Raw genomic sequence first — 12,807 nt, 5'->3', positions numbered from 1 at the left:
TGTCGACTAATCTTTGTCTTTCAGATAAGATGTTATCATAGATTAGAAGGAAAAAAAATGCTTTCATCGAGTATTTCGATTACCTGCAAGTAGAGTTAGTAGGGAAATATACTATTATATTATACATGAATAGGGCGATAGAATTGTTTTCCCTAGTTCAGAATTCAATGAAAATTAATCGTAATTTTTTTCAATTAATTGTTACTTCCTCGGTAACGAATTGGTAAATTTATTTTATTTACTTCACTGTGAGAATTCTCCGGTCAAAATCTATTTAATGGTTAGATTAAATTAAATAAAAAACTCTTTTTTTCTGGACAATCTTGTGCAATATGCATGCTAACAAGAGTTATTTTGCTGTAGAAAAATTATGTTAATTCATTATAAATCACTGAAATAAGTAAATTCCCTAAATATGAATTAAGTTTATTAAACATTAAAATACTTGTTTTTTGCAATTTAATTTACAGACTGCAATTATTATACTAAAGAAATATTACCGACTTCATTTGACGACAAAAATATGTGGTATGGTATCTTTTAAGCTTTACTAACAGACTTTTTCCATGTGTGCGAGAAAGTTTTGGTGAAACTACTCCTACTGGTTTTAATCCTAAATATACATTGAAAAATAAATACATGGGAAACCTGATATTTAAGAAGTCATTTTCATATCTTACATAACATCACACAAGTACATTTTTCATATCTTGCATAAAATAATAAGTTTGTACATATATTTACAAAATATTTTCTCCGACCTTCTTAAGAAATATTATTTTTGTACCTTTTCAGCATTCTATGCTGTGTGTGTCCGAACAATAGTAAATTTTTGCTGTGCGCGTGCGCTTATTCGCCTCAGATTCGAAATACATCCGAATTCCTGCTCGCTGTTGCAGTTCGTATAAAAATTATTTTAGGGGGGGGGACTGCGCTAAAAAAAATAGATTTTTAGCGAGAATATTGAATATTTTTGAATTTGTTATTTTGGATTTCTAAAAACTTACTTTTATAAAACTTTTTGAATTTAATTTCTACATTCATTTTATATAGTTTCCATGGTAAGAGTATACATTTGCTCATTAAACATGATATAGCATTTTGGCGTAATCTGTGTTTCTATCTATATAATACAATCTAGAATGAAATATAGCTATATCTTTTCCAAAATTAAAACTGAGAGCGAGTAGATATCAAGAATCTCATTTAAAATAGACTCAAATATTGGCAATCTTTTGATGATCAGTAAAAGAAACTGAGAACAATTTTTTTCAAACAACTTTGTAAATATTCAATAATGAAAGAAGGTCTTGTAATCGAATAAAAAACAGGTAAATAATAACTTAATTCCCTTTAATTAAATATAAAAATTAGTTATGGATTATTTTGAAGCCCAATTAGAGATATTGTTATTCTCGGATTTGTCTTGACCCCTAGTCGGCAAATTACTGCCACCGCCCTTGTTTGCAGATCAAATTATGGAAGTAAAGCACAAAAGTAATAACTTTTAAATATATGGGACATTGAAAAAATTAATTTAATTAATTAATTAATTCCCAAATTCTTTAGAGCTTTCTGGCTTTGATTTGACTTATGATTATTTAAATTATATAAGAATAAGGAAAAAATAATTCTCTGTAAAACAGATATTGTTTATCAAAACTCTTGATATGTTAAATGCAATAATTTTTGATATATTTTATCCACAAAAGTTTACGTTTTAGGTTTCTTTCAATTTTCTTCGTTTCTTTTCCTCGTTCTAATATTAATTTATTTTATTTCAAATAAATAAATTAACAATGATATAGGAAACTGAATTAAAAATAAAATGTTTTTGAAATTAGAACAAAGAATCAGAATCAAGGTACCTAAAATGTTTACAGGTTATCTGATCAGTTCAGATAAAACACATAAATATGAGTAATAAATTGTTACATCATATTATTCAGTACAGAATTTACAATACTATCATCACAATTAATGTAGAATTTTCTATATTGTTTTCATCCTTTAATATTCACTTTTTTATTAAAAAAAATTCCCTATAAATTTTTTTGGAATAAAATTTCAATTTAAATTAATTATTAAATTGAAATTAATATTTTTGTACCAGGATTTTTCAAAATATCGGCGTCTTTTGAGTATTGTTATTTATTTTACAAGATATTCAGCATTCCTTGGTATTCACAATACAGATCAATAATGATCAACATATTATAGAATATTTTGCTGATACTAGAGCAATAGCAAAAGTTTCTTTTGTATAAAATGGGGAGATGGGGGAGATGCTACAATAGCATCGGAGAAGGTGCAGATTCTTCAGTGTTATATGCCCAGTTATACGGAGTGAGGGCTAGGAACGAAATATGTATACAGTAAAATGACATCACGGCTGCCCAGAGCGGCGGCGAGATGATGATCTAAACTATATTTAGACTGTTTTTAGTAGTTATGGCCCTTGTAACTTCTGCAACGCTCGAAAGTGAAGTCATACGTCTCTCTTTATTATAAAAGGGATCCTAAATTTCAATTTCCATTTTAGTAACGTTCTTAAAAATACAATGGTTTTTTTTTTTTTTTTAATAAAAGGGTGACATTTGGTGAGATGAAAGGAAAGATTATTCTATAGTTAAACGGGTTGTTCTCACTTTCCTCTCTTTTCCCATCAAATAGACAGTTTCTCAGGATTATTTTAACATTATGTGTATGATCCAAACATTTCGTGCCAAACAAAAAAGACAATTGAGAAAGACGACCCCATTAAAAAAAATTTTTCTGTACATTTTAAAAGACTGTGGGAATACTATATAGATTTAAATTTATTCCTAATTTCGTTTATCTGGTTCGAAATTTGTTCTTTGCTAAATGTTAATTTTAACATTTGTCAAAGAATGGATATTCTTTAGCATATTTTGGATGAAACTCCAAATATACACTTGAACTCACTCTACTTTAGCACCTCTGAATACTACATTTTTTGTGGCTCAAGTTATGAGAGAGGAAAAGAGTGAATTGAATTGAGGTTTCAGAGTTGATTTTTTATTTCTTGAAAAATAAGCGTGGTGTCGGTGAAGCTCAAATTTTAACATTAAAAAAATACCACTCTCTTAAATCCATTGATCTCCGCTACACTTCATTCCTAAGAAAGAAACTTAAATTATAACTAAAAATAATTCCATTATTTCTTGCACATTTTTTTCAAAAAAATTATACCTATACATGTAAGATAAATTTGCAGATGCGTGGCCGAAAAGAGTGCACTTTTGGAATACTTCAGTTTATTTTTTCACGAGAGAGTATGATTTGTGCAATGGAATGATCAGTGAAAAACGCGTCCTTCCACATTGGAATATTAATAGAAAGTTTGAGAAGCTTTTCCCTCAATGTTTTCACTTAGAGATTCTTTGATGCGTGGGAAATATGATTCAGGAAAGGGATTTTTAGGTATCTTCGATGTCGTAATTAGGTATTTTTATTCCTTCTCCCGTAGTGTGAGAACCAAAACGTCAGTAAATTTTTAGAGCGTGTGGTAGGAATAATTAAATAATAAATTGATATTTCAATCAGGAAATAAGGGAAAATTTTAAATAAGTAACATATAATTAATTTTAAATAAAAAAGGAAATTAATTAAGAATTAAATTAAATGTCGAGATATTACACGCATACACACACATTAATACAGCAATTCTCAATCTGTGGAGCGCGCCCCCCTAGGGGGGCGCGAGAACATTCAAGAGAAAATATTATTTAAAAAAATTGATTAACTGACTGAAAGGAAAGCACACATACTCATAGAAAACAAAATACGTTTCGACATATTTAATAACTTTAATAAGTTATTAAATATAAACAACTTACTGAAGTTAAAGTAAAGTAAAACAACTTACTAAATCAAAACTTACTTAATCAAAACATACTAAATTTAAAAAAATTTAATAATTATAAGTGAATTCCTGGGGGCCTGTCTTGCAGAGCAAAGTTTTTCGAAGGAAGACTTAATATTAGAAATAGCCCCTCTCAGTTCTGCCGAGATCTATATTTTTCTCTTCAAAGAAGCTACCTCAGAAAATCCAGTTTCATAAAGGTAGGATGTTGAAAATGGTAATAGAATGCGAAATGCCCTTGCTTTTAGAGTGAAAAAATCATCCTCTATTCCTGCCCAAAATTAAATAGTGATTTATTGCTAAATTGTCTTTTAGTTTCGCCACTTATTGTGAAGCCTATGAATTTTTTTCCTCATCAATTGAGAGTCCTTCAGGAGTCTTATGAAATGGATCCCTAACTCACTTGCAACTTGCTGACGGTTTGTCGTCAGCAAGAAAATGCTTTTTAAAATTCTTTGCCAGCATGGCTAAATGATTTTCAGTGGTTACAAAAACAATTTTTACATGTTCTTCTTCAGCCTTGTAAGTTTTAGTACAATCATCCACATTTGCAAAGCATAGATTTCTTTGCTTTAAATTTATGCTCCATAATTTTCTACAAAAAGCATTAACTTTATCACTCGTATCCAACATATGTGCATTTGCTCCTTGGAGTTGAAGATTCAAGTTATTTAATTTCTCGAATATGTCGACCAAGTAGCTCAATTTCATCACAAATAAACCGTCGCGAAAATTCTCGGCCTCCGGTCTGTTTTCTTCTTCTAGGAAAATGGCGATTTCTTCTTTTAATTCATAAACACGTTGCAAAGATTTCCCACGTGATAACCATCTTGCCTCGCAATAAAATAGTAACGCTGAATGTAATGAACCCATGTCTTTACAAAGTGCGGAAAAGATTCTCGATTTTAGGGGTCTCATTTTTATATAATTTTCTACGGTTACAATCGCAGTTAACACAATATTCAGACTAGGACTCATTTCTTTCGAAGCCAAAGCTTCTCTGTGGATCATGCAATGTGTCCAAACGCTCTGAGGCGATTTTTGTTTTACAAGTGCTTGTATACCTTGGAATCTTCTGGGCATTGAACGAGCACCATTGACGCAATTTTTCTATTCTCTGTTTGCCTCGTTCATAAAATCATTTAAAATAACAAATAATGCGAGGGCCATTGGTTTGAGTTCTATTGGTTTGCAGAAAAGTAGTTCTTCTGCTACTGACATATTATCACAAAATCGAACATAGGCAATTAAATGAGCATCTTTATTACTATCTGTTGCTTGATCAAGCTGTATTGAAAACAATTTTTCATGCAACTTCGAGAAAAGCTGACACTGTACATCTTCAGCTATCTCACCAATTCGACGAACAACTCCTTATGTCATCAAAAAACGACCAATCAACAGCAACCATTAGCATTAAGTATCAAACCCAGGTGCACTTCAGCACCTGTTGTTACCTGCGGTAGGCCACAAAGAGAGATTCTTAACGGACAGACCTTCGATCGAGTGAAGATTATTGAGGAAGTGTTGCTGAGCAGCTATTGTGTTATAGGGAACTCAAGTTCTCCAATGGGAAAACTGGAGGCGGATATTTGATGGGGGGAAATGCGGTATTTTTTTCCAGTGTGAAGAGGAGAAAAGGCTTCGAAGTTGAATTCGGAGGGCAGAAAAGCTGTTCTTGATTTTTGAAAAGCTCCCTGTGATTCGGGCTTCTGTGTTAGGATATACCCGATAAAGATAATTGGATTTCTGGAGGGGCCTTGGAGTAACCGTTTAGAATTAACAGCTTCTTAGCGGTTTTTTGGTGACTTATTCTCCGATTTGATCGAGGAACTATTTTGTTTTGTAAGGAATATTAACCTAAATGAGAATAAGTCGTTTTTTGCGAATATATAAGGCTATAAATAAAAGAATTGCTTTGTTACGGTATTCTCTTATTTGGTCGATCTTGGCCAAGATATTAGAATTTTCTGTAATTACCAGCATGACTTTTGTGTATTCTCAGTGGATCACCGAATATCCCAAGAGCACTCATACCACAAGTTAGGAACTAGAAAATAAACTTTCGATTTAGAATATAGAGGAATATTTGCGCTGAAAATGGCAGTTTACATTCTATTCTTGACTTAAGCCATTTTTTTTTCAAAAGGAAACCTATCGCCCTAAACTTGTAATATACTCTATCCGGCAGAAATGTGTATGCATCTTTTCTTACAAGATAATGATCATTTTATCACACAGCCAATCAAGAGTCTTTTATTTTTCGTCCCGGAATTCTTTGTTTCTGAGAAAAAGAAGCCTTATATCTGCCATTTTCTCTACAAGGAAATCCTTTTCTTCCTCCTTGTCACTTACCTTATAACTAAATGTTCGATAAGCACACTTGAGGAATAATGAATGGTGGCGATGAGAAGTTGCAAAACTCCTTTACAATTAAAAAAAAATCAATAAAATTTAATATATCAAAAACGTATAGCCTTATACAAAAACGTATAAATTTTTGATTAAGCCAAACTTAGCGCAAAGTTTTCTGTCTTTTCTTTTTTTTGTGCGTGAGTGTTCCTTTTTTTTAAAAAAAATATGCAGAATTTCTCTACTAAAATTAAAATAAGAAGGAGGAAGAGAAATCTTATAAATACGCTGAATTAACTACTTCAAAGCACCCTAGAAATAAAAAAATTTGGTTGAAAAACCCTAAGCTACAATATTATAGCATACATTAACTTTTCGGTAAGGTTGCAGAATTGTTTGAGATGGTTCTTTTTATAATAATCTCAAAAATATTACTAATTTGTCAATATTAAATTTTTAACATTATCATAATTAAAATTTTAAACATTATCAAATCAAATCAATGCATTATTTTCTCCATTAATTACATATAGGGAGTTAACAACTATTCTAAAATATTAAACTAGTTGATAATTACAGTGTTTTTGCCTAAGTAATACTTTTTGTGGGATCATATATGTACATAATCATATATTACATTTCTTCTTTTTTTGTATTTCCTTTTTTGATTTTTTTTACAAAATATCTCTATTACTAACGAATATAATTATGCGTCTTCTTGTTTTTCAAAAGGCTTAGTTTTCAAATAGTTTATCTAGAACTATCAAACATGCAACGCCATATTATCAATGCTTTATTATTAGGCAGATAAAAGAGTTAACTGTCTAAAAGACCCCCTCCCCTCAATTCTGAGAGACAGGCGTTTCAAAAATTTCTGGAAAAGGGCATTTTCTCTAATTCATGCTTTCTTTTGATTTACAAGACTAATGAACTCGAATTTATTCAAATTAAAATCAAAAAACAAATAAATTCTAAAAATTTTTTTTCCATATTTTCAGATTTTTTTGTAAGTCAGTGTGGTTCAATTTTTTCCGCCGTTGCCAGACTGACTTATATGCTAATAATTCTTATTAATAAGACTGAATTGCATGCATTAAGAGTATTTAGATTATATTAAAAAGTTTTATAATTTTTTTTACCATTTTGTTTAAAATTATTTTTAAATTTAAATTTTAAATTTTTTTTACATGCGATATATTAAATTCATTCATTTTAAAGATAACCTTCAATTAAATTGTTTTTTTAAATATTAGTTATAATATAGGTTACTCCAGGCTGCTTATATAACAATTACACAAAAATCACTATTATTATTATTATTAGTTTATAAAGTTGTGGCAATGAACGAGGGCCCCAAACTTCCAATAAAAATTAATTGTGATTTTCACTTTTCTCCGCAATAATTTTCGAAAATTTAATAAAGCAAGAATTATTTAATTTCACTTTAAAATTAACAGCAAAAAAAAAATCACCATTCTAATAATATTCACTTAGTTTTATAAATTCTTCTCCAATTTTGACAATTTTTTAAAAAATAATCTTCACGCATATTTTCTATTAATATTTTTCTTGTAGCAATGAAATCGGGATAGTTTCTTTATTTCTACAAATTACATTGTTAGAAAATATTGAAAATTCTGCTTCTATTTTTACATATTTTTGGCAATATCACAACGAATTTTTATCTTCTTTTTAATTTTTGTAGAATTTCTAAGCAAAGTCCATTAAAATATTTATATATAGGAAATGTATCTGGTATGTTGATCAATTTTATTTGCTACTTAAATTCTTTATCAGAATGCTTACATCGAGCGAAATTGCTGTTGATACTATTCACATAATACTGTTACTACATCGCATTTATTTAACTTTTAATCAACACACTTTGCGTTAGGAAAAAAAAATGAAATTTACACTATCACATAACACAATAAGCAATTAATGTTAATCTAATTGCATTGATTTCATTGGATTTTGGACTTTATTAAATTAATATAAAATGAATTTATATCCTTAATTATTTTTACAGAGTTATAATGATATAAAAAAATTACACTACGAGTTGAAATTTCACTATTTTTGTGCAAAATATTATGATACAAAAAATATTTTTTTTATCGTCTGAAACATTTTTTTTAAATTTAAAAGTGAAGAAGGATTTAACTAAACATTTTTAAAAAACCGTTGATAGAAAAATTTAATGAAATAAATTTACGAATTTTTTTAAAAACCAATTAAAAAACGTTGCCAAAAATAAGTAAAAAATAAAAGTAGAGTTTTTTAAAATTTCACTTTTGCCTAGCAACGGAATATCCACAGAGTGGAAATATCTATCAATTTCTTTATATCAAAATCGTCTGCATCTGTTCAATTATTTATTAAATTTGGAAAACTAATAAGCAATGAAAGAAAATTCCCCGGATATGAAACTGGTTTCATTGAAAAGGTAAAATTTGCAAATTTAATATAGTGTAAAATTGTTCTTCGCTCAATAATTGTAAGGAAAGAGTAAAATTTAGGTTAATTTTTAATTAAATGAACAATTAATTAAATTATACATTTTGTCAAATTGATATCATTCTTCAATTTGATTTAAATAATAAATGCGCAAAGTTTAGTTGAATTCAACTTGATTGTTAAGGAAGGGATGTGGAACATAAATACATGTTTAAACGCACTGACTTTTATTAATATTAAGATGAAATCCATTTTATATTTCATTTAAAGCAATGATTGTTCTCAAATATTTTCAGTTATTTCATCAGCTCTAATAGAAAAATCTACCCTTTTTCTTTTTATACTATATAGAGAAAAGAATACTTTTTTTTTTATCTCAAAATAGAAAAAACGGAGGAATTCATAGCCAGTATCAAATATCAGCAGCGTGAAATTTATTTTATTTATTTATTTATTATCTTTTTCTACATTTTGAAATGAATGGGAAGGAATGAAGGGAACGAGAATGGTGCATTAAAAAGGTTTCACTGTATTTAAAAATCCTTTACTGCGCACTTTTGAGGTAAGTAATGATCTACAGACTGCATTTCAAGCATTTTTAAAACTCTTACATACTGCAAGCATAGAGGGACAGTCCAACGTTATTTCATTAATCCCATCGTTATATGTAGATGCGGCATTTCTATTATAATTTTTCTTGTTTAAACCTAATGAGATTTAAAAACAACCAGAAATTCGTAATTCTACTTCCACCAGTTCTTTAAGAGACAAAAAATTATTTCTTTTGTTTTAAATTACTTCTACAAGAATTTAAATATTCAGATGCGCCATTTTCTATTATAATTTTTCTTATCTAGACATAATGAGATTTAAAAACAACTAGAAATTCGCAATTCCTCTTCCACCTGTTGTTTGAGAAAAAATATTTCATTTGTTATAAATCACTTCTACAAGAATTCAAATATTTTAAATTATAGTCTTTGAAAAAACAGATTTTAAAGAGCATTCTTTTGGCCACAAAGAAAGAGACAGTGTTTTTCACTGTAATATTATAATAACTAGCAGTTTTAATTTCTGCATTTGTGTCCTTTTTTAAATACGAATCGTATAAAAAATTTGAAAATTTTTTGGCTAAATTACTAATTGTTCATGATAATATTAGAATTAATATTATCATGAATAGAAATAATATTACATCTACAAATTATTAAAAAAATTTGAAAAACAAAAGAATTTAGTGATTATTTATATCATTACATGGTAACTAATTACAATAAATGAATAACCTTTTTGGTTTCAATTTCCTGAAATAAATAGTCTGACAATTCAAATAATATGGCAGCAAAGAATCATGTAGAATGTCCTCTATTACATGCAAGATCATATTTCTCTTTACCATCGATGGGGCATTCTCATAATATGCAGCCGATGGAAGCTGAATACTTACGCAGTAAAAGGTAAGGGAGTGGGGAAATCAATTTCAAAAATGTAGAATGTGTCCGATGTAGTGCAAGAAAACACTTTGTGCAAATTATTATTAAAAACGGAAAGCTTAAAATACATATTTGTTTGATTGCATTTTTACAATTTGTGACATTACAAGATATGGACAAAAAGGGGAAAATGTTATTTTTCTGACAAAAAAAAAAAAAAAAACAATGACCCCGTATACTTTTTCCTATATGAATTATTCAAATATTAGTTTTCCAGGATCATCGTCTCATATATCAGGATCTCATATAACATATTATTGTTGTTAGGCTTGTACACCTCTGATATGGTTAAAAAGTACGAGAGGTGAAATTCAAATAAGGGCCCAAATCTGCATTATAGAGGACGGAGAATAGTTTAAATACGAAAAATAAAAATATCTTATGATAATAAATTTTGCCTTTTTGATAAGTTGTATGATTTCACAATTTAGGAAATCACAATCGAATGTTGCTTTGTTGCCACATCAATACACGTTATTTTGTTCTTCGCATTATTCGTTCAAAGTGTTTTTCGTAACAACTCGAAGATGCGCTCCTATTTTGAAATTTGTTTTTTCTATGGGCATTTTATACCCTTTTTTGCAATCGGAACACTAACGCTATTATTTGTCACCAGGTGGGTTGCAGCTGATGTTTACTGTTTACCGCATGGTTACTTTATTGTATTTAGATACAAGTTTGTGGCAATAATATGTTCTCAAATTAATGTGGAGTAGAAGGACATAAGTAGAACCATAATTGAGATGTTCACCGGAACATCCGCCTAGCAAAGCTATCTCTAATGTTTTGATGCATAAAAGTCCTGACGTCGTAACTGCCCTGAACTGTGAAGGAGAATGAGCAGATTAGGAAAATGTTCTTGTTTCCAAGTGTAAGAAGCCTGGGTGTGGGAGAGGGAGCCACGTGTCGACCAATGGCGATATAAGTAGAACCCTGTTTACTACCTGCAGTATCAAGGCTGTGAATCTTCAGTGGATCTGCGGTTTTCTGGAGTTTATTTATTTATTTCTCATCTTTTTTCTGCTTTTTAAACAGTTTTTTCTTTTTCTATCTTTATTTTCATTTATTTATTCTTTATAATTCATCATACTGTAGGAATTTAATACCTCGGAAAGAAAGTCGAAGTTCTTCCTTTCTTTCTGCTCGTTCCTCCATACTCTATCTGGAAAAGATGTTAAATTGAGAAAAAAAAAAAAAAAAAAAAAATGCATTAGGAAAAAAAAAAAAAAAAAAAAAAAAATGAGATCCCAAACCTCGAAAATTTCTTAAACATCCGAAATTTGTACATAAATGAAGCTGACTGCATCTACTTGAAGAATTTGACTGATACTCAAAAGTTATGTCAGTAAATGACCAATTGAGTCATGTCAATAATAGACCCGTTAAAAAAAAATTCCAGTAATGTGGCCGAGATATCCACAAAGGTCGATTATTCATTAAAGAAATGCTTACTAAAATATATTAGTGAAGTATATTAAAAAAAATACCGATTTTCGTTCATATTTGTTATCTTTTATATATATTTATATTCAAATTTGTTCTGGCAATGTACTTCTTAAAGTATTTTGGGGAAATTGTATAGTATTGATTTCTCACTTTTATAAATATTTTGAAATGAATATAAAAGTTAATTGGATTGTAGTTTTGATAATTTTTCTGTGCATTTGCTTTTCAATTCATACTTTTTGTATGTTTTCCTTTCGTGCGTTTTCCGTGTCGCCTTTTTGGGTTTCCTCTTTTTTTTTTTTTTTTTTTTTTTTTTTTTTTGAAAAATTACATTTCTGCAGTACTTACTCATGATTTCTTCACCAGTGTATATTTGTTTTATTTCATTGCGAGAAAACATACAATAAAATATTCTTTTATGTTTAACAGTTTTCGTATTTTAATATTCATTCCATCATGAGACTTTAAAAATCTTCTCCTTTATTAAAAACTAGCCGACTTTGGCGATCAACGGGTTTGCCAACCTTAATGTTTGTTAAAATTTTAATAATTGAATACTTTATATAACTCCTATTTTAATAGCTTCTTCATGAAAATAAGAATTTATTAGTTCAAACTTTGATAGTCATATAATCACTCATAATACTGTAAAGGCTTTCAGCCATAATATAATATGTATCTCTCTAATTTTCTGTTAGCTCCCGTAGAATTTATACTTAAAATTAAAGGAGAAATGATTAAACTGCAATTAATATAAAAACATTTTTTTACTGAGACCAAGCATTTTTTTTTTTTTTTTTTTTTTTTTTTTTTTTCAATATGAGTACTGAGAACAGAGTCGATCAGCATTTAAACCTTATGTGCACTAAAGAATATCTTTCATAATTTATGTAATATCTCAAAAAATTTGCAACAAAAGTTTCACAGATTCATCATGAAATTTTGTTTTTGTTTTTCTTCCAAAGGAATTTAAATGCCGTTAATAACAACATTTTGTTTTGTTTCGGTCCATAAATATACTTCAAAAATTATGAAGTCTAAATTTTATACAGACCTTTGGTCCCAAGGAATCATATTCTGCGAAATATTCTTGGCGCTTCAACTTTCAAAAAGTTTCTATATTTTTCTATCAAATCTTATCGCTTTATGAAGTTTTGAATAGAACAGTTTAAA

The sequence above is a fragment of the Argiope bruennichi genome, chromosome 9 (assembly GCF_947563725.1).
Source record: "Argiope bruennichi chromosome 9, qqArgBrue1.1, whole genome shotgun sequence".
Taxonomy (NCBI): Eukaryota; Metazoa; Arthropoda; class Arachnida; order Araneae; family Araneidae; genus Argiope; species Argiope bruennichi.
This window is presented reverse-complemented; position numbering follows the sequence as displayed.